Source organism: Channa argus, unplaced genomic scaffold, assembly GCF_033026475.1.
Source record: "Channa argus isolate prfri unplaced genomic scaffold, Channa argus male v1.0 Contig066, whole genome shotgun sequence".
In the NCBI taxonomy this organism is placed as follows: Eukaryota; Metazoa; Chordata; class Actinopteri; order Anabantiformes; family Channidae; genus Channa; species Channa argus.
Genome location: NW_027125285.1, coordinates 1010 through 21252, shown reverse-complemented (window position 1 = coordinate 21252; position 20243 = coordinate 1010). Strand labels below are relative to the sequence as shown.

The window sequence follows — 20243 nt, the reverse complement described above, 5'->3', positions numbered from 1 at the left end:
TTTCCTGTTTCCAGATGACACACCGAGTACCCTCGGTGTTCCCTATGAAAGTCCCCCAGTGACTTTCATTTTCAGCTGTACAAGAAATCAAGTTGTTCTGCAGTTTTAGTGTTGGTCCCAGATCTTCTCCAGTGTGGCCATAATCAAAAGAGACCCCGCCCAACGTGGGGCTCGAACCCACGACCCTGAGATTAAGAGTCTCATGCTCTACCGACTCAGCTAGCCGGGCCCCTAGGACACCTGAAAAGACCCTTTGACCCTAAATAAAGCAACATTTTTCCAGGCGTGTTTAAGCAAAGTCCCACTCTGTTTCAGCAATCACTTTTAGATCAGCTGCAACTATTTAGCCATTTGTTTTCTGGATCTTCCTCCAGACAGTAAGTCTTAGGCTTGGAATAAATTGCTTCGAACTAATCGTTTGCATGCACATCATGGCCACCTCACTTGACGTGAGTTGATGTGGAGGGCAGTTGTGCGCGTGGTCAGAAATTACTGCCAGGAGTGCCCGAGGTGCATTCTCGTAAGAATGTTGCGGCAGCATTATCTCAGCAGCACAATGGTATATGGTAGAGAAGGATTATGCAATAGTGTTGCCATGTCTTTTGCTTTGTGCAACAAAAGACAATCACGAGTTGTTAAAGTTTTCAAAGTTGCTCAATACAAATATGTCTAAATCATTAGCAACATGCAGATAAAATAAATGTCAGGAGTGGGATTTGAACCCGCGCCTCCACTGGAGACCAGAAGTCCCTCTGGGGAAGGAGTTCTTCCTTGAGTCTGGTGCATTAGACCGCTCGGCCATCCTGACAGCTGTTGATGGGCGCCGACTCTTTAGGACAGTGGAACTAAGTCATTAGGTTGTTATTCTCTAATTCAATCAACATACTTAAGGTGTTCTTGAGGAAAGTCTCAATTTGTTGCAATACTCACCTTTGTCTCAGCTGGAAAGGGCCGTCAGTCGGGACTTTGCGCAACTTATGACAGTGTAATGAAGTGAGTGAAGCTCTTGTTTGATAGTTTAGTGGGTTTCAGTTGGAGTGTTGGTTAGATGATCGATATTGTTTGGCAAAACGTTTGTACGGGTAGCCAAGTCTGCCTGCAGTTGCAGCTGGATTTTCTGAATTGCTACTTTTTCAAAAACCTCAGCATCCATCGTAGGGCTTGTAGCCTTTTGTTACGCTTATGCACAGTTTGAGAAAGCTGATTGGAAACATGGTTACGTGTATAAACGACAACAAAATTGTGGTACTCCGACTGGTATCTAGTCGGGTAAAGTCGTTTTCCATATCCCAATTTGTGAAATCAGCTCCCCTGTGAAAGCCGACTGTAATTTGGCTACTTTACTGTGTGTAATTGCAGGAAGTGACTTTCATTTTCAGCTGTACAAGAAATCAAGGTTTTGTGCAGTTTTAGTGTTGGTTCCAGATATTATCCACTGTGGCCGTATTAAAAGCACCACGCCCAACGAGGGGGTCTAACCCACGACCCTGAGATTAAAAGTCTCATGCTCTACCGCCTGAGCTAGCCGGGCCTCAAAGAGGACCCTGAAAAGACCCTTTGACCTTCAATGAAGCAACATATTTCCAGGCGTCTTTGACCAACGTCCCACTTTGTTTCAGCAATCGCTCTTAGATCAGCTGCAACTATTTAGCCGTTTGTTATCTGCATCTTCCTCCAGACAGTAAGTCTTAGGCATGGAATAAATTGCTTTGAACTAATCGTTTGCATGCACATCATGGCCACCTCACTTGACGTGAGTTGATGTGGACGATCAGTTGTGCGCGTGGTCAGAAATTACTGCCAGGAGTGCCCGAGGTGCATTCTCGTAAGAATGTTGCGGCAGCATTATCTCAGCAGCACAATGGTATATGGTAGAGAAGGATTATGCAATAGTGTTGCCATGTCTTTTGCTTTGTGCAACAAAAGACAATCACGAGTTGTTAAAGTTTTCAAAGTTGTTCAATACAAATATGTCTAAATCATTAGCAACATGCAGATAAAAAAAATGTCAGGAGTGGGATTTGAACCCACGCCTCCACTGGAGACCAGAAGTCCCTTTGGGGAAGGAGTTCTTCCTTGAGTCTGGCGCCTTAGACCGCTCGGACATCCTGACAGCCGTTGGTGGGCGCCGACTCTTTAGGACAATGGAACTAAGTCATTAGGTTGTTATTCTCTAATTCAATCAACATACTCAAGGTGTTCTTGAGGAAAGTCTCAATTTGTTGCAATACTCACCTTTGTCTCAGCTGGAAAGGGCCGTCAGTCGGGACTTTGCGCAACTTATGACAGTGTAATGAGGTGAGTGAAGCTCCTGTTTGATAGTTTAGTGGGTTTCAGTTGGAGTGTTGGTTCGATGATCGATATTGTTTGGCAAAACGTTTGTACGGGTAGCCACGTCTGGCTGCAGTTGCAGCTGGATTTTCTGAATTGCTACTTTTTCAAAAACCTCAGCATCCATCGTAGGGCTTGCAGCCTTTTGTTACGCTTATGCACAGTTTGAGAAAGCTGATTGGAAACATGGTTACGTGTATAAACGACAACAAAATTGCGGTACTCTGACTGGTATCTAGTCGGGTAAAGTCATTTTCCATATCCCAATTTGTGAAATCAGCTCCCCTGTGAAAGCCGACTGTAATTTGGCTACTTTACTGTGTGTAATTGCAGGAAGTGACTTTCATTTTCAGCTGTACAAGAAATCAAGGTTTTCTGCAGTTTTAGTGTTGGTCCCAGATCTTATCCAGTGTGGCCGTATTAAAAGCACCACGCCCAACGTGGGGCTCTAACCAACGACCCTGAGATTAAAAGTCTCATGCTCTACCGCCTGAGCTAGCCGGGCCTCAAAGAGGACCCTGAAAAGACCCTTTGACCTTCAATGAAGCAACATACTTCCAGGCGTCTTTGAGCAAAGTCCCACTTTGTTTCAGCAATCGCTCTTAGATCAGCTGCAACTATTTAGCCGTTTGTTTTCTGCAACTTCCTCCAGACAGTAAGTCTTAGGTTTGGAGTATATTGCTTTGAACTAACCTCAACATCTAAATCTCAGAACCTCCAGCTCTGCCTCCTGTGTTTTCTTAAGTGCCGCTGTCTCTAAGCCGAATAACATCGCTGGTCTCACCACCGTCTTGAGACGGCGGCTTCCTTTTATTCTCGCTGACACTCTTTTATCGTACAACACACCTGACACTTTTGTCCACCCGTTCCAACCTGATTGCAGTGGCCTCTTCACCTCTTTTCCACAGTCTCCGTTGCTCTGAACCGTTGACCCTAAGTACTTAAAGTCCTGCATCTTCTTCACCTTTGCCCCCTGTAACCTCACCGTTCCACCTGGGTCCCTCTCATTGACACACATCTCAGTTTTCCAGAGCAGACCTCCATCTCTCTAGATTTTCCTCCACCAGCTCCCTGTTCTCACTACAAATCACAATGTCATCCGCAAACATCATAGTCCACGGAGATTCCAGTCTAACCTCATCTGTCAGCCTGTCCGCCACCAGAGCAAGGAAGAAGGGGCTCAGAGCCGATCCTTGATGCAGACCCACCGCCACCTTGAACTCCTCTGTCACACCTACAGCACATCTCACCGCGGTCTTACAGCTTTCATACATGTCCTCCATCACTCTAACATACTTCTCTGCCACTCCAGAATTCCTCATACAATACCACAGCTCCTCTCTCGGCACCCTGTCATACGCTTTCTCTAAGTCTACGAAGACACAATGCAACTCCCCATGACCTTCTCTGTATTTCTCCATCGGCATCCTCAAAGCAAATACTTCATCTGTTGGACTCTCTCTAGGCATGAAACCATATTGCTCACCTCTGCCCTTAGCCTAGCTTCCACTACTATTTCCCACAACTTCATTGTGTGGCTCATCAACTTTATTCCTCTGTAGTTGCCACAGCTCTACTCATCTCCCTCGTTCTTAAAAATGGGCACCAGTACACTTCTCCTCCAGTCCTCGGCCCTCCTCTCACTCTCCAAGATCTTGTTAAACAAACTAGTCAGAAACTCTACTGCCACCTCTCCTAGACACTTTCATACCTCCACAGGTATGTCATCAGGACCCGCTGCCTTTCCACTCTTCATCCTCTTCAACGTCCTCCTCACTTCACTCTTACTAATCTTGGCTACTTCCTGCTCCACACCAGTCACCTCTTCTACTCTTTGTTCCCTTTCATTTTCCTCATTGATTAACTCTTAAAAAGTTCTCCTTCCATCTTCCCATCACAATCCTGGCACCTGTCAATTTATTTCCATCCTTATCGTTAAACACCCTAACCTGCTTCACATCCTTCCCATCTCTGTCTCTTAGTCTGGCCAACCTGAACAAATCCACCTCTCCTTCTTTAGTGTCCAACCTAGCATAAGAGTCCTCATATGCTCTTTGCCACCTCTACCTTCACCTTACACTGCATCTCCCTGTACTCTTGTCGACTCTCTTCAGTCCTCGCAGTGTCCCACTTCTTCTTAGCTAATCTTGTTCTCTGTATACACTCCTGAAGTTCCTCGTTCTGCCGCCAAATCACCTTGTCCACTTTCCTGTTTCCAGATGACACACCGAGTACCCTCGGTGTTCCCTATGAAAGTCCCCCAGTGACTTTCATTTTCAGCTGTACAAGAAATCAAGTTGTTCTGCAGTTTTAGTGTTGGTCCCAGATCTTCTCCAGTGTGGCCATAATCAAAAGAGACCCCGCCCAACGTGGGGCTCGAACCCACGACCCTGAGATTAAGAGTCTCATGCTCTACCGACTGAGCTAGCCGGGCCGCTAAAAGGACACCTGAAAAGACCCTTTGACCCTCAATAAAGCAACATTTTTACAGGCGTGTTTAAGCAAAGTCCCACTCTGTTTCAGCAATCACTTTTAGATCTTAGGCATGGAATAAATTGCTTCGAACTAATCGTTTGCATGCACATCATGGCCACCTCACTTGACGTGAGTTGATGTGGAGGGTCAGTTGTGCGCGTGGTCAGAAATTACTGCCAGGAGTGCCCGAGGTGCATTCTCGTAAGAATGTTGCGGCAGCATTATCTCAGCAGCACAATGGTATATGGTAGAGAAGGATTATGCAATAGTGTTGCCATGTCTTTTGCTTTGTGCAACAAAAGACAATCACGAGTTGTTAAAGTTTTCAAAGTTGCTCAATACAAATATGTCTAAATCATTAGCAACATGCAGATAAAATAAATGTCAGGAGTGGGATTTGAACCCGCACCTCCACTGGAGACCAGAAGTCCCTCTGGGGAAGGAGTTCTTCCTTGAGTCTGGCGCCTTAGACCGCTCGGCCATCCTGACAGCTGTTGGTGGGCGCTGACTCTTTAGGACAGTGGAACTAAGTCATTAGGTTGTTATTCTCTAATTCAATCAACATACTCAAGGTGTTCTTGAGGAAAGTCTCAATTTGTTGCAATACTCACCTTTGTCTCAGCTGGAAAGGGCCGTCAGTCGGGACTTTGCGCAACTTATGACAGTGTAATGAAGTGAGTGAAGCTCTTGTTTGATAGTTTAGTGGGTTTCAGTTGGAGTGTTGGTTAGATGATCGATATTGTTTGGCAAACCGTTTGTACGGGTAGCCATGTCTGGCTGCAGTTGCAGCTGGATTTTCTGAATTGCTACTTTTTCAAAAACCTCAACATCCATCGTAGGGCTTGCAGCCTTTTGTTACGCTTATGCACAGTTTGAGAAAGCTGATTGGAAACATGGTTACGTGTATAAACGACAACAAAATTGCGGTACTCCGACTGGTATCTAGTCGGGTAAAGTCATTTTCCATATCCCAATTTGTGGAATCAGCTCCCCTTTCATTTTCAGCTGTACAAGAAATCAAGGTTTTCTGCAGTTTTAGTGTTGGTCCCAGATCTTATCCAGTGTGACCGTATTAAAAGCACCACGCCCAACGTGGGGCTCGAACCCACGACCCTGAGATTAAAAGTCTCATGCTCTACCGCCTGAGCTAGTCGGGCCTCAAAGAGGACCCTGAAAAGACCCTTTGACCTTCAATGAAGCAACATATTTCCAGGCGTCTTTGACCAACGTCCCACTTTGTTTCAGCAATCGCTCTTAGATCAGCTGCAACTATTTAGCCGTTTGTTTTCTGCATCTTCCTCCAGACAGTAAGTCTTAGGCATGGAATAAATTGCTTTGAACTAATCGTTTGCATGCACATCATGGCCACCTCACTTAACGTGAGTTGATGTGGACGATCAGTTGTGCGCGTGGTCAGAAATTACTGCCAGGAGTGCCCGAGGTGCATTCTCGTAAGAATGTTGCGGCAGCATTATCTCAGCAGCACAATGGTATATGGTAGAGAAGGATTATGCAATAGTGTTGCCATGTCTTTTGCTTTGTGCAACAAAAGACAATCACGAGTTGTTAAAGTTTTCAAAGTTGTTCAATACAAATATGTCTAAATCATTAGCAACATGCAGATAAAAAAAATGTCAGGAGTGGGATTTGAACCCACGCCTCCACTGGAGACCAGAAGTCCCTTTGGGGAAGGAGTTCTTCCTTGAGTCTGGCGCCTTAGACCGCTCGGCCATCCTGACAGCCGTTGGTGGGCGCCGACTCTTTAGGACAGTGGAACTAAGTCATTAGGTTGTTATTCTCTAATTCAATCAACATACTCAAGGTGTTCTTGAGGAAAGTCTCAATTTGTTGCAATACTCACCTTTGTCTCAGCTGGAAAGGGCCGTCAGTCGGGACTTTGCGCAACTTATGACAGTGTAATGAAGTGAGTGAAGCTCTTGTTTGATAGTTTAGTGGGTTTCAGTTGGAGTGTTGGTTAGATGATCGATATTGTTTGGCAAACCGTTTGTACGGGTAGCCATGTCTGGCTGCAGTTGCAGCTGGATTTTCTGAATTGCTACTTTTTCAAAAACCTCAACATCCATCGTAGGGCTTGCAGCCTTTTGTTACGCTTATGCACAGTTTGAGAAAGCTGATTGGAAACATGGTTACGTGTATAAACGACAACAAAATTGCGGTACTCCGACTGGTATCTAGTCGGGTAAAGTCATTTTCCATATCCCAATTTGTGGAATCAGCTCCCCTTTCATTTTCAGCTGTACAAGAAATCAAGGTTTTCTGCAGTTTTAGTGTTGGTCCCAGATCTTATCCAGTGTGACCGTATTAAAAGCACCACGCCCAACGTGGGGCTCTAACCCACGACCCTGAGATTAAAAGTCTCATGCTCTACCGCCTGAGCTAGCCGGGCCTCAAAGAGGACCCTGAAAAGACCCTTTGACCTTCTATGAAGCAACATACTTCCAGGCGTCTTTGAGCAAAGTCCCACTTTGTTTCAGCAATCGCTCTTAGATCAGCTGCAACTATTTAGCCGTTTGTTTTCTGCAACTTCCTCCAGACAGTAAGTCTTAGGCTTGGAGTATATTGCTTTGAACTAACCGTTTGTCCTCATTCTTGATCCTGTCCATCCTCGTTACTCCCAAAGACAACATCAACATCTTAAGCTCTGCTACCTCCAGCTCTGCCTCCTGTGTTTTCTTCAGTGCCGCTGTCTCTAAGCCGAACAACATCGCTGGTCTCACCACCGTCTTGAGACGGTGGCTTCCTTTCATTCTCGCTGACACTCTTTTATCACACAACACACCTGACACTTTTGTCCACCCGTTCCAACCTGATTGCAGTGGCCTCTTCAACTCTTTTCCACACTCTCCGTTGCTCTGAACCGTTGACCCTAAGTACTTAAAATCCTGCACCTTCTTCACCTTTGCCCCCTGTAACCTCACCGTTCCACCTGGGTCCCTCTCATTGACACACATCTCAGTTTTCCAGAGCAGACCTCCATCTCTCTAGATTGTCCTCCACCAGCTCCCTGTTCTCACTACAAATCACAATGTCATCCGCAAACATCATAGTCCACGGAGATTCCAGTCTAACCTCATCTGTCAGCCTGTCCGCCACCAGAGCAAGGAAGAAGGGGCTCAGAGCCGATCCTTGATGCAGACCCACCGCCACCTTGAACTCCTCTGTCACACCTACAGCACATCTCACCGCGGTCTTACAGCTTTCATACATGTCCTCCATCACTCTAACATACTTCTCTGCCACTCCAGAATTCCTCATACAATACCACAGCTCCTCTCTCGGCACCCTGTCATACGCTTTCTCTAAGTCTACGAAGACACAATGCAACTCCCCATGACCTTCTCTGTATTTCTCCATCGGCATCCTCAAAGCAAATACTTCATCTGTTGGACTCTCTCTAGGCATGAAACCATATTGCTCACCTCTGCTCTTAGCCTAGCTTCCACTACTATTTCCCACAACTTCATTGTGTGGCTCATCAACTTTATTCCTCTGTAGTTGCCACAGCTCTACTCATCTCCCTCGTTCTTAAAAATGGGCACCAGTACACTTCTCCTCCAGTCCTCGGCCCTCCTCTCACTCTCCAAGATCTTGTTAAACAAACTAGTCAGAAACTCTACTGCCACCTCTCCTAGACACTTTCATACCTCCACAGGTATGTCATCAGGACCCGCTGCCTTTCCAATCTTCATCCTCTTCAACGTCCTCCTCACTTCACTCTTACTAATCTTGGCTACTTCCTGCTCCACACCAGTCACCTCTTCTACTCTTTGTTCCCTTTCATTTTCCTCATTGATTAACTCTTAAAAAGTTATCCTTCCATCTTCCCATCACAATCCTGGCACCTGTCAATTTATTTCCATCCTTATCGTTAAACACCCTAACCTGCTGCACATCCTTCCCATCTCTGTCTCTTAGTCTGGCCAACCTGAACAAATCCACCTCTCCTTCTTTAGTGTCCAACCTAGAATAAGAGTCCTCATATGCTCTTTGCCACCTCTACCTTCACCTTACGCTGCATCTCCCTGTACTCTTGTCGACTCTCTTCAGTCCTCGCAGTGTCCCACTTCTTCTTAGCTAACCTTGTTCTCTGTATACACTCCTGAAGTTCCTCGTTCTGCCGCCAAATCACCTTGTCCACTTTCCTGTTTCCAGATGACACACCGAGTACACTCGGTGTTCCCTATGAAAGTCCCCCAGTGACTTTCATTTTCAGCTGTACAAGAAATCAAGTTGTTCTGCAGTTTTAGTGTTGGTCCCAGATCTTCTCCAGTGTGGCCATAATCAAAAGAGACCCCACCCAACGTGGGGCTCAAACCCACGACCCTGAGAGTAAGAGTCTCATGCTCTACCGACTGAGCTAGCCGGGCCGCTAAAAGGACACCTGAAAAGACCCTTTGACCCTCAATAAAGCAACATTTTTCCAGGCGTGTTTAAGCAAAGTCCCACTCTGTTTCAGCAATCACTTTTAGATCAGCTGCAACTATTTAGCCGTTTGTTTTCTGCATCTTCCTCCAGACAGTAAGTCTTAGGCATGGAATAAATTGCTTCGAACTAATCGTTTGCATGCACATCATGGCCACCTCACTTGACGTGAGTTGATGTGGACGGTCAGTTGTGCGCGTGGTCAGAAATTACTGCCAGGAGTGCCCGAGGTGCATTCTCGTAAGAATGTTGCGGCAGCATTATCTCAGCAGCACAATGGTATATGGTAGAGAAGGATTATGCAATAGTGTTGCCATGTCTTTTGCTTTGTGCAACAAAAGACAATCACGAGTTGTTAAAGTTTTCAAAGTTGCTCAATACAAATATGTCTAAATCATTAGCAACATGCAGATAAAATAAATGTCAGGAGTGGGATTTGAACCCGCGCTTCCACTGGAGACCAGAAGTCCCTCTGGGGAAGGAGTTCTTCCTTGAGTCTGGCGCCTTAGACCGCTCGGCCATCCTGACAGCTGTTGGTGGGCGCCGACTCTTTAGGACAGTGGAACTAAGTCATTAGGTTGTTATTCTCTAATTCAATCAACATACTCAAGGTGTTCTTGAGGAAAGTCTCAATTTGTTGCAATACTCACCTTTGTCTCAGCTGGAAAGGGCCGTCAGTCGGGACTTTGCGCAACTTATGACAGTGTAATGAGGTGAGTGAAGCTCTTGTTTGATACTTTAGTGGGTTTCAGTTGGAGTGTTGGTTCGATAATCGATATTGTTTGGCAAAACGTTTGTACGGGTAGCCATGTCTGGCTGCAGTTGCAGCTGGATTTTCTGAATTGCTACTTTTTCAAAAACCTCAGCATCCATCGTAGGGCTTGCAGCCTTTTGTTACGCTTATGCACAGTTTGAGAAAGCTGATTGGAAACATGGTTACGTGTATAAACGACAATAAAATTGCGGTACTCCGACTGGTATCTAGTCGGGTAAAGTCATTTTCCATATCCCAATTTGTGAAATCAGCTCCCCTGTGAAAGCCGACTGTAATTTGGCTACTTTACTGTGTGTAATTGCAGGAAGTGACTTTCATTTTCAGCTGTACAAGAAATCAAGGTATTCTGCAGTTTTAGTGTTGGTCCCAGATCTTATCCAGTGTGGCCATATTAGAAGCACCACGCCCAACGTGGGGCTCGAACCCACGACCCTGAGATTAAAAGTCTCATGCTCTACCGCCTGAGCTAGCCGGGCCTCAAAGAGGTCCCTGAAAAGACCCTTTGACCTTCAATGAAGCAACATATTTCCAGGCGTCTTTGAGCAAAGTCCCACTTTTTTTCAGCAATCGCTCTTAGATCAGCTGCAACTATTTAGCCGTTTGTTTTCTGCAACTTCCTCCAGACAGTAAGTCTTAGGCTTGGAGTATATTGCTTTGAAGTAAACGTTTGTCCTCATTCTTGATCCTGTCCATCCTCGTTACTCCCAAAGACAACATCAACATCTTAAGCTCTGCTACCTCCAGCTCTGCCTCCTGTGTTTTCTTCAGTGCCGCTGTCTCTAAGCCGAACAACATCGCTGGTCTCACCACCGTCTTGAGACGGTGGCTTCCTTTTATTCTCGCTGACACTCTTTTATCACACAACACACCTGACACTTTTGTCCACCCGTTCCAACCTGATTGCAGTGGCCTCTTCAACTCTTTTCCACACTCTCCGTTGCTCTGAACCGTTGACCCTAAGTACTTAAAGTCCTGCACCTTCTTCACCTTTGCCCCCTGTAACCTCACCGTTCCACCTGGGTCCCTCTCATTGACACACATCTCAGTTTTCCAGAGTAGACCTCCATCTCTCTAGATTTTCCTCCACCAGCTCCCTGTTCTCACTACAAATCACAATGTCATCCGCAAACATCATAGTCCACGGAGATTCCAGTCTAACCTCATCTGTCAGCCTGTCCGCCACCAGAGCAAGGAAGAAGGGGCTCAGAGCCGATCCTTGATGCAGACCCACCGCCACCTTGAACTCCTCTGTCACACCTACAGCACATCTCACCGCGGTCTTACAGCTTTCATACATGTCCTCCATCACTCTAACATACTTCTCTGCCACTCCAGAATTCCTCATACAATACCACAGCTCCTCTCTCGGCACCCTGTCATACGCTTTCTCTAAGTCTACGAAGACACAATGCAACTCCCCATGACCTTCTCTGTATTTCTCCATCGGCATCCTCAAAGCAAATACTTCATCTGTTGGACTCTCTCTAGGCATGAAACCATATTGCTCACCTCTGCCCTTAGCCTAACTTCCACTACTATTTCCCACAACTTCATTGTGTGGCTCATCAACTTTATTCCTCTGTAGTTGCCACAGCTCTGCTCATCTCCCTCGTTCTTAAAAATGGGCACCAGTACACTTCTCCTCCAGTCCTCGGCCTTCCTCTCACTCTCCAAGATCTTGTTAAACAAACTAGTCAGAAACTCTACTGCCACCTCTCCTAGACACTTTCATACCTCCACAGGTATGTCATCAGGACCCGCTGCCTTTCCAATCTTCATCCTCTTCAACGTCCTCCTCACTTCACTCTTACTAATCTTGGCTACTTCCTGCTCCACACCAGTCACCTCTTCTACTCTTTGTTCCCTTTCATTTTCCTCATTGATTAACTCTTAAAAAGTTCTCCTTCCATCTTCCCATCACAATCCTGGCACCTGTCAATTTATTTCCATCCTTATCGTTAAACACCCTAACCTGCTGCACATCCTTCCCATCTCTGTCTCTTAGTCTGGCCAACCTGAACAAATCCACCTCTCCTTCTTTAGTGTCCAACCTAGAATAAGAGTCCTCATATGCTCTTTGCCACCTCTACCTTCACCTTACGCTGCATCTCCCTGTACTCTTGTCGACTCTCTTCAGTCCTCGCAGTGTCCCACTTCTTCTTAGCTAACCTTGTTCTCTGTATACACTCCTGAAGTTCCTCGTTCTGCTGCCAAATCACCTTGTCCACTTTCCTGTTTCCAGATGACACACCGAGTACACTCGGTGTTCCCTATGAAAGTCCCCCAGTGACTTTCATTTTCAGCTGTACAAGAAATCAAGTTGTTCTGCAGTTTTAGTGTTGGTCCCAGATCTTCTCCAGTGTGGCCATAATCAAAAGAGACCCCACCCAACGTGGGGCTCAAACCCACGACCCTGAGAGTAAGAGTCTCATGCTCTACCGACTGAGCTAGCCGGGCCGCTAAAAGGACACCTGAAAAGACCCTTTGACCCTCAATAAAGCAACATTTTTCCAGGCGTGTTTAAGCAAAGTCCCACTCTGTTTCAGCAATCACTTTTAGATCAGCTGCAACTATTTAGCCGTTTGTTTTCTGCATCTTCCTCCAGACAGTAAGTCTTAGGCATGGAATAAATTGCTTCGAACTAATCGTTTGCATGCACATCATGGCCACCTCACTTGACGTGAGTTGATGTGGACGGTCAGTTGTGCGCGTGGTCAGAAATTACTGCCAGGAGTGCCAGAGGTGCATTCTCGTAAGAATGTTGCGGCAGCATTATCTCAGCAGCACAATGGTATATGGTAGAGAAGGATTATGCAATAGTGTTGCCATGTCTTTTGCTTTGTGCAACAAAAGACAATCACGAGTTGTTAAAGTTTTCAAAGTTGCTCAATACAAATATGTCTAAATCATTAGCAACATGCAGATAAAATAAATGTCAGGAGTGGGATTTGAACCCGCGCTTCCACTGGAGACCAGAAGTCCCTCTGAGGAAGGAGTTCTTCCTTGAGTCTGGCGCCTTAGACCGCTCGGCCATCCTGCGGCTGTTGGTGGGCGCCGACTCTTTAGGACAGTGGAACTAAGTCATTAGGTTGTTATTCTCTAATTCAATCAACATACTCAAGGTGTTCTTGAGGAAAGTCTCAATTTGTTGCAATACTCACCTTTGTCTCAGCTGGAAAGGGCCGTCAGTCGGGACTTTGCGCAACTTATGACAGTGTAATGAGGTGAGTGAAGCTCTTGTTTGATACTTTAGTGGGTTTCAGTTGGAGTGTTGGTTCGATAATCGATATTGTTTGGCAAAACGTTTGTACGGGTAGCCATGTCTGGCTGCAGTTGCAGCTGGATTTTCTGAATTGCTACTTTTTCAAAAACCTCAGCATCCATCGTAGGGCTTGCAGCCTTTTGTTACGCTTATGCACAGTTTGAGAAAGCTGATTGGAAACATGGTTACGTGTATAAACGACAACAAAATTGCGGTACTCCGACTGGTATCTAGTCGGGTAAAGTCATTTTCCATATCCCAATTTGTGAAATCAGCTCCCCTGTGAAAGCCGACTGTAATTTGGCTACTTTACTGTGTGTAATTGCAGGAAGTGACTTTCATTTTCAGCTGTACAAGAAATCAAGGTATTCTGCAGTTTTAGTGTTGGTCCCAGATCTTATCCAGTGTGGCCATATTAGAAGCACCACGCCCAACGTGGGGCTCGAACCCACGACCCTGAGATTAAAAGTCTCATGCTCTACCGCCTGAGCTAGCCGGGCCTCAAAGAGGTCCCTGAAAAGACCCTTTGACCTTCAATGAAGCAACATATTTCCAGGCGTCTTTGAGCAAAGTCCCACTTTTTTTCAGCAATCGCTCTTAGATCAGCTGCAACTATTTAGCCGTTTGTTTTCTGCAACTTCCTCCAGACAGTAAGTCTTAGGCTTGGAGTATATTGCTTTGAACTAACCGTTTGTCCTCATTCTTGATCCTGTCCATCCTCGTTACTCCCAAAGACAACATCAACATCTTAAGCTCTGCTACCTCCAGCTCTGCCTCCTGTGTTTTCTTCAGTGCCGCTGTCTCTAAGCCGAACAACATCGCTGGTCTCACCACCGTCTTGAGACGGTGGCTTCCTTTTATTCTCGCTGACACTCTTTTATCACACAACACACCTGACACTTTTGTCCACCCGTTCCAACCTGATTGCAGTGGCCTCGCAGTGTCCCACTTCTTCTTAGCTAACCTTGTTCTCTGTATACACTCCTGAAGTTCCTCGTTCTGCCGCCAAATCACCTTGTCCACTTTCCTGTTTCCAGATGACACACCGAGTACCCTCGGTGTTCCCTATGAAAGTCCCCCAGTGACTTTCATTTTCAGCTGTACAAGAAATCAAGTTGTTCTGCAGTTTTAGTGTTGGTCCCAGATCTTCTCCAGTGTGGCCATAATCAAAAGAGACCCCGCCCAACTTTGGGCTCGAACCCACGACCCTGAGATTAAGAGTCTCATGCGCTACCGACTGAGCTAGCCGGGCCTCTAAAAGGACACCTGAAAAGACCCTTTGACCCTCAATAAAGCAACATTTTTCCAGGCGTGTTTAAGCAAAGTCCCACTCTGTTTCAGCAATCACTTTTAGATCAGCTGCAACTATTTAGCCATTTGTTTTCTGCATCTTCCTCCAGACAGTAAGTCTTAGGCTTGGAATAAATTGCTTCGAACTAATCGTTTGCATGCACATCATGGCCACCTCACTTGACGTGAGTTGATGTGGAGGGCAGTTGTGCGCGTGGTCAGAAATTACTGCCAGGAGTGCCCGAGGTGCATTCTCGTAAGAATGTTGCGGCAGCATTATCTCAGCAGCACAATGGTATATGGTAGAGAAGGATTATGCAATAGTGTTGCCATGTCTTTTGCTTTGTGCAACAAAAGACAATCACGAGTTGTTAAAGTTTTCAAAGTTGCTCAATACAAATATGTCTAAATCATTAGCAACATGCAGATAAAATAAATGTCAGGAGTGGGATTTGAACCCGCGCCTCCACTGGAGACCAGAAGTCCCTCTGGGGAAGGAGTTCTTCCTTGAGTCTGGTGCCTTAGACGGCTCGGCCATCCTGACAGCTGTTGATGGGCGCCGACTCTTTAGGACAGTGGAACTAAGTCATTAGGTTGTTATTCTCTAATTCAATCAACATACTCAAGGTGTTCTTGAGGAAAGTCTCAATTTGTTGCAATACTCACCTTTGTCTCAGCTGGAAAGGGCCGTCAGTCGGGACTTTGCGCAACTTATGACAGTGTAATGAAGTGAGTGAAGCTCTTGTTTGATAGTTTAGTGGGTTTCAGTTGGAGTGTTGGTTAGATGATCGATATTGTTTGGCAAAACGTTTGTACGGGTAGCCAAGTCTGCCTGCAGTTGCAGCTGGATTTTCTGAATTGCTCCTTTTTCAAAAACCTCAGCATCCATCGTAGGGCTTGTAGCCTTTTGTTACGCTTATGCACAGTTTGAGAAAGCTGATTGGAAACATGGTTACGTGTATAAACGACAACAACATTGTGGTACTCCGACTGGTATCTAGTCGGGTAAAGTCGTTTTCCATATCCCAATTTGTGAAATCAGCTCCCCTGTGAAAGCCGACTGTAATTTGGCTACTTTACTGTGTGTAATTGCAGGAAGTGACTTTCATTTTCAGCTGTACAAGAAATCAAGGTTTTGTGCAGTTTTAGTGTTGGTTCCAGATCTTATCCACTGTGGCCGTATTAAAAGCACCACGCCCAAAGAGGGGCTCTAACCCACGACCCTGAGATTAAAAGTCTCATGCTCTACCGCCTGAGCTAGCCGGGCCTCAAAGAGGAACCTGAAAAGACCCTTTGACCTTCAATGAAGCAACATATTTCCAGGCGTCTTTGAGCAAAGTCCCACTTTGTTTCAGCAATCGCTCTTAGATCAGCTGCAACTATTTAGCCGTTTGTTTTCTGCAACTTCCTCCAGACAGTAAGTCTTAGGCTTGGAGTATATTGCTTTGAACTAACCGTTTGTCCTCATTCTTGATCCTGTCCATCCTCGTTACTCCCAAAGAGAACCTCAACATCTTAAGCTCTACTACCTCCAGCTCTGCCTCCTGTGTTTTCTTAAGTGCCGCTGTCTCTAAGCCGAATAACATCGCTGGTCTCACCACCGTCTTGAGACGGCGGCTTCCTTTCATTCTCGCTGACACTCTTTTATCGTACAACACACCTGACACTTTTGTCCACCCGTTCCAACCTGATTGCAGTGGCCTCTTCACCTCTTTTCCACACTCTCCGTTGCTCTAAACCGTTGACCCTAAGTACTTAAAGTCCTGCACCTTCTTCACCTTTGCCCCCTGTAACCTCACCGTTCCACCTGGGTCCCTCTCATTGACACACATCTCAGTTTTCCAGAGCAGACCTCCATCTCTCTAGATTGTCCTCCACCAGCTCCCTGTTCTCACTACAAATCACAATGTCATCCGCAAACATCATAGTCCACGGAGATTCCAGTCTAACCTCATCTGTCAGCCTGTCCGCCACCAGAGCAAGGAAGAAGGGGCTCAGAGCCGATCCTTGATGCAGACCCACCGCCACCTTGAACTCCTCTGTCACACCTACAGCACATCTCACCGCGGTCTTACAGCTTTCATACATGTCCTCCATCACTCTAACATACTTCTCTGCCACTCCAGAATTCCTCATACAATACCACAGCTCCTCTCTCGGCACCCTGTCATACGCTTTCTCTAAGTCTACGAAGACACAATGCAACTCCCCATGACCTTCTCTGTATTTCTCCATCGGCATCCTCAAAGCAAATACTTCATCTGTTGGACTCTCTCTAGGCATGAAACCATATTGCTCACCTCTGCTCTTAGCCTAGCTTCCACTACTATTTCCCACAACTTCATTGTGTGGCTCATCAACTTTATTCCTCTGTAGTTGCCACAGCTCTACTCATCTCCCTCGTTCTTAAAAATGGGCACCAGTACACTTCTCCTCCAGTCCTCGGCCCTCCTCTCACTCTCCAAGATCTTGTTAAACAAACTAGTCAGAAACTCTACTGCCACCTCTCCTAGACACTTTCATACCTCCACAGGTATGTCATCAGGACCCGCTGCCTTTCCACTCTTCATCCTCTTCAACGTCCTCCTCACTTAACTCTTACTAATCTTGGCTACTTCCTGCTCCACACCAGTCACCTCTTCTACTCTTTGTTCCCTTTCATTTTCCTCATTGATTAACTCTTAAAAAGTTCTCCTTCCATCTTCCCATCACAATCCTGGCACCTGTCAATTTATTTCCATCCTTATCGTTAAACACCCTAACCTGCTTCACATCCTTCCCATCTCTGTCTCTTAGTCTGGCCAACCTGAACAAATCCACCTCTCCTTCTTTAGTGTCCAACCTAGCATAAGAGTCCTCATATGCTCTTTGCCACCTCTACCTTCACCTTACACTGCATCTCCCTGTACTCTTGTCGACTCTCTTCAGTCCTCGCAGTGTCCCACTTCTTCTTAGCTAATCTTGTTCTCTGTATAGACTCCTGAAGTTCCTCGTTCTGCCGCCAAATCACCTTGTCCACTTTCCTGTTTCCAGATGACACACCGAGTACCCTCGGTGTTCCCTATGAAAGTCCCCCAGTGACTTTCATTTTCAGCTGTACAAGAAATCAAGTTGTTCTGCAGTTTTAGTGTTGGTCCCAGATCTTCTCCAGTGTGGCCATAATCAAAAGAGACCCCGCCCAACGTGGGGCTCGAACCCACGACCCTGAGATTAAGAGTATCATGCTCTACCGACTCAGCTAGCCGGGCCCCTAGGACACCTGAAAAGACCCTTTGACCCTCAATAAAGCAACATTTTTCCAGGCGTGTTTAAGCAAAGTCCCACTCTGTTTCAGCAATCACTTTTAGATCAGCTGCAACTATTTAGCCATTTGTTTTCTGGATCTTCCTCCAGACAGTAAGTCTTAGGCTTGGAATAAATTGCTTCGAACTAATCGTTTGCATGCACATCATGGCCACCTCACTTGACGTGAGTTGATGTGGAGGGCAGTTGTGCGCGTGGTCAGAAATTACTGCCAGGAGTGCCCGAGGTGCATTCTCGTAAGAATGTTGCGGCAGCATTATCTCAGCAGCACAATGGTATATGGTAGAGAAGGATTATGCAATAGTGTTGCCATGTCTTTTGCTTTGTGCAACAAAAGACAATCACGAGTTGTTAAAGTTTTCAAAGTTGCTCAATACAAATATGTCTAAATCATTAGCAACATGCAGATAAAATAAATGTCAGGAGTGGGATTTGAACCCGCGCCTCCACTGGAGACCAGAAGTCCCTCTGGGGAAGGAGTTCTTCCTTGAGTCTGGTGCATTAGACCGCTCGGCCATCCTGACAGCTGTTGATGGGCGCCGACTCTTTAGGACAGTGGAACTAAGTCATTAGGTTGTTATTCTCTAATTCAATCAACATACTTAAGGTGTTCTTGAGGAAAGTCTCAATTTGTTGCAATACTCACCTTTGTCTCAGCTGGAAAGGGCCGTCAGTCGGGACTTTGCGCAACTTATGACAGTGTAATGAAGTGAGTGAAGCTCTTGTTTGATAGTTTAGTGGGTTTCAGTTGGAGTGTTGGTTAGATGATCGATATTGTTTGGCAAAACGTTTGTACGGGTAGCCAAGTCTGCCTGCAGTTGCAGCTGGATTTTCTGAATTGCTCCTTTTTCAAAAACCTCAGCATCCATCGTAGGGCTTGTAGCCTTTTGTTACGCTTATGCACAGTTTGAGAAAGCTGATTGGAAACATGGTTACGTGTATAAACGACAACAACATTGTGGTACTCCGACTGGTATCTAGTCGGGTAAAGTCGTTTTCCATATCCCAATTTGTGAAATCAGCTCCCCTGTGAAAGCCGACTGTAATTTGGCTACTTTACTGTGTGTAATTGCAGGAAGTGACTTTCATTTTCAGCTGTACAAGAAATCAAGGTTTTGTGCAGTTTTAGTGTTGGTTCCAGATATTATCCACTGTGGCCGTATTAAAAGCACCACGCCCAACGAGGGGCTCTAACCCACGACCCTGAGATTAAAAGTCTCATGCTCTACCGCCTGAGCTAGCCGGGCCTCAAAGAGGACCCTGAAAAGACCCTTTGACCTTCAATGAAGCAACATATTTCCAGGCGTCTTTGACCAACGTCCCACTTTGTTTCAGCAATCGCTCTTAGATCAGCTGCAACTATTTAGCCGTTTGTTTTCTGCATCTTCCTCCAGACAGTAAGTCTTAGGCATGGAATAAATTGCTTTGAACTAATCGTTTGCATGCACATCATGGCCACCTCACTTGACGTGAGTTGATGTGGACGATCAGTTGTGCGCGTGGTCAGAAATTACTGCCAGGAGTGCCCGAGGTGCATTCTCGTAAGAATGTTGCGGCAGCATTATCTCAGCAGCACAATGGTATATGGTAGAGAAGGATTATGCAATAGTGTTGCCATGTCTTTTGCTTTGTGCAACAAAAGACAATCACGAGTTGTTAAAGTTTTCAAAGTTGTTCAATACAAATATGTCTAAATCATTAGCAACATGCAGATAAAAAAAATGTCAGGAGTGGGATTTGAACCCACGCCTCCACTGGAGACCAGAAGTCCCTTTGGGGAAGGAGTTCTTCCTTGAGTCTGGCGCCTTAGACCGCTCGGCCATCCTGACAGCCGTTGGTGGGCGCCGACTCTTTAGGACAGTGGAACTAAGTCATTAGGTTGTTATTCTCTAATTCAATCAACATACTCAAGGTGTTCTTGAGGAAAGTCTCAATTTGTTGCAATACTCACCTTTGTCTCAGCTGGAAAGGGCCGTCAGTCGGGACTTTGCGCAACTTATGACAGTGTAATGAGGTGAGTGAAGCTCCTGTTTGATAGTTTAGTGGGTTTCAGTTGGAGTGTTGGTTCGATGATCGATATTGTTTGGCAAAACGTTTGTACGGGTAGCCAAGTCTGGCTGCAGTTGCAGCTGGATTTTCTGAATTGCTACTTTTTCAAAAACCTCAGCATCCATCGTAGGGCTTGCAGCCTTTTGTTACGCTTATGCACAGTTTGAGAAAGCTGATTGGAAACATGGTTACGTGTATAAACGACAACAAAATTGCGGTACTCTGACTGGTATCTAGTCGGGTAAAGTCATTTTCCATATCCCAATTTGTGAAATCAGCTCCCCTGTGAAAGCCGACTGTAATTTGGCTACTTTA

The 20243-nt window shown here is 45.8% G+C and overlaps 13 non-coding genes across 13 annotated transcripts; all 13 read right to left on the bottom strand.

Moving 5' to 3' along the window:
• Nucleotides 1-156: 156 nt before the first annotated feature.
• Nucleotides 157-229, bottom strand: trnak-cuu (transfer RNA lysine (anticodon CUU)). The gene has a single exon. It is a non-coding gene; the product is annotated as a tRNA-Lys (tRNA).
• Nucleotides 230-2006: 1777 nt separating this feature from the next.
• On the bottom strand, nt 2007-2113 carry trnal-caa (transfer RNA leucine (anticodon CAA)). Its single transcript has 2 exons — nt 2076-2113; nt 2007-2051 (listed from the first exon to the last, which is right to left on the bottom strand). It is a non-coding gene; the product is annotated as a tRNA-Leu (tRNA).
• Nucleotides 2114-4692: 2579 nt separating this feature from the next.
• On the bottom strand, nt 4693-4765 carry trnak-cuu (transfer RNA lysine (anticodon CUU)). The gene has a single exon. It is a non-coding gene; the product is annotated as a tRNA-Lys (tRNA).
• Nucleotides 4766-5188: 423 nt separating this feature from the next.
• trnal-caa (transfer RNA leucine (anticodon CAA)) lies at nt 5189-5295 on the bottom strand. Its single transcript has 2 exons — nt 5258-5295; nt 5189-5233 (listed from the first exon to the last, which is right to left on the bottom strand). It is a non-coding gene; the product is annotated as a tRNA-Leu (tRNA).
• A 595-nt stretch (nt 5296-5890) lies between these two features.
• trnak-uuu (transfer RNA lysine (anticodon UUU)) lies at nt 5891-5963 on the bottom strand. Its single transcript has one exon. It is a non-coding gene; the product is annotated as a tRNA-Lys (tRNA).
• Nucleotides 5964-6438: 475 nt separating this feature from the next.
• trnal-caa (transfer RNA leucine (anticodon CAA)) lies at nt 6439-6545 on the bottom strand. Its single transcript has 2 exons — nt 6508-6545; nt 6439-6483 (listed from the first exon to the last, which is right to left on the bottom strand). It is a non-coding gene; the product is annotated as a tRNA-Leu (tRNA).
• Nucleotides 6546-7140: 595 nt separating this feature from the next.
• Nucleotides 7141-7213, bottom strand: trnak-uuu (transfer RNA lysine (anticodon UUU)). Its single transcript has one exon. It is a non-coding gene; the product is annotated as a tRNA-Lys (tRNA).
• A 1908-nt stretch (nt 7214-9121) lies between these two features.
• Nucleotides 9122-9194, bottom strand: trnak-cuu (transfer RNA lysine (anticodon CUU)). The gene has a single exon. It is a non-coding gene; the product is annotated as a tRNA-Lys (tRNA).
• A 1233-nt stretch (nt 9195-10427) lies between these two features.
• On the bottom strand, nt 10428-10500 carry trnak-uuu (transfer RNA lysine (anticodon UUU)). Its single transcript has one exon. It is a non-coding gene; the product is annotated as a tRNA-Lys (tRNA).
• Nucleotides 10501-12408: 1908 nt separating this feature from the next.
• On the bottom strand, nt 12409-12481 carry trnak-cuu (transfer RNA lysine (anticodon CUU)). Its single transcript has one exon. It is a non-coding gene; the product is annotated as a tRNA-Lys (tRNA).
• A 1232-nt stretch (nt 12482-13713) lies between these two features.
• Nucleotides 13714-13786, bottom strand: trnak-uuu (transfer RNA lysine (anticodon UUU)). Its single transcript has one exon. It is a non-coding gene; the product is annotated as a tRNA-Lys (tRNA).
• A 5267-nt stretch (nt 13787-19053) lies between these two features.
• trnak-uuu (transfer RNA lysine (anticodon UUU)) lies at nt 19054-19126 on the bottom strand. The gene has a single exon. It is a non-coding gene; the product is annotated as a tRNA-Lys (tRNA).
• Nucleotides 19127-19601: 475 nt separating this feature from the next.
• On the bottom strand, nt 19602-19708 carry trnal-caa (transfer RNA leucine (anticodon CAA)). Its single transcript has 2 exons — nt 19671-19708; nt 19602-19646 (listed from the first exon to the last, which is right to left on the bottom strand). It is a non-coding gene; the product is annotated as a tRNA-Leu (tRNA).
• Between the last annotated feature and the right edge of the window lie 535 nt (nt 19709-20243).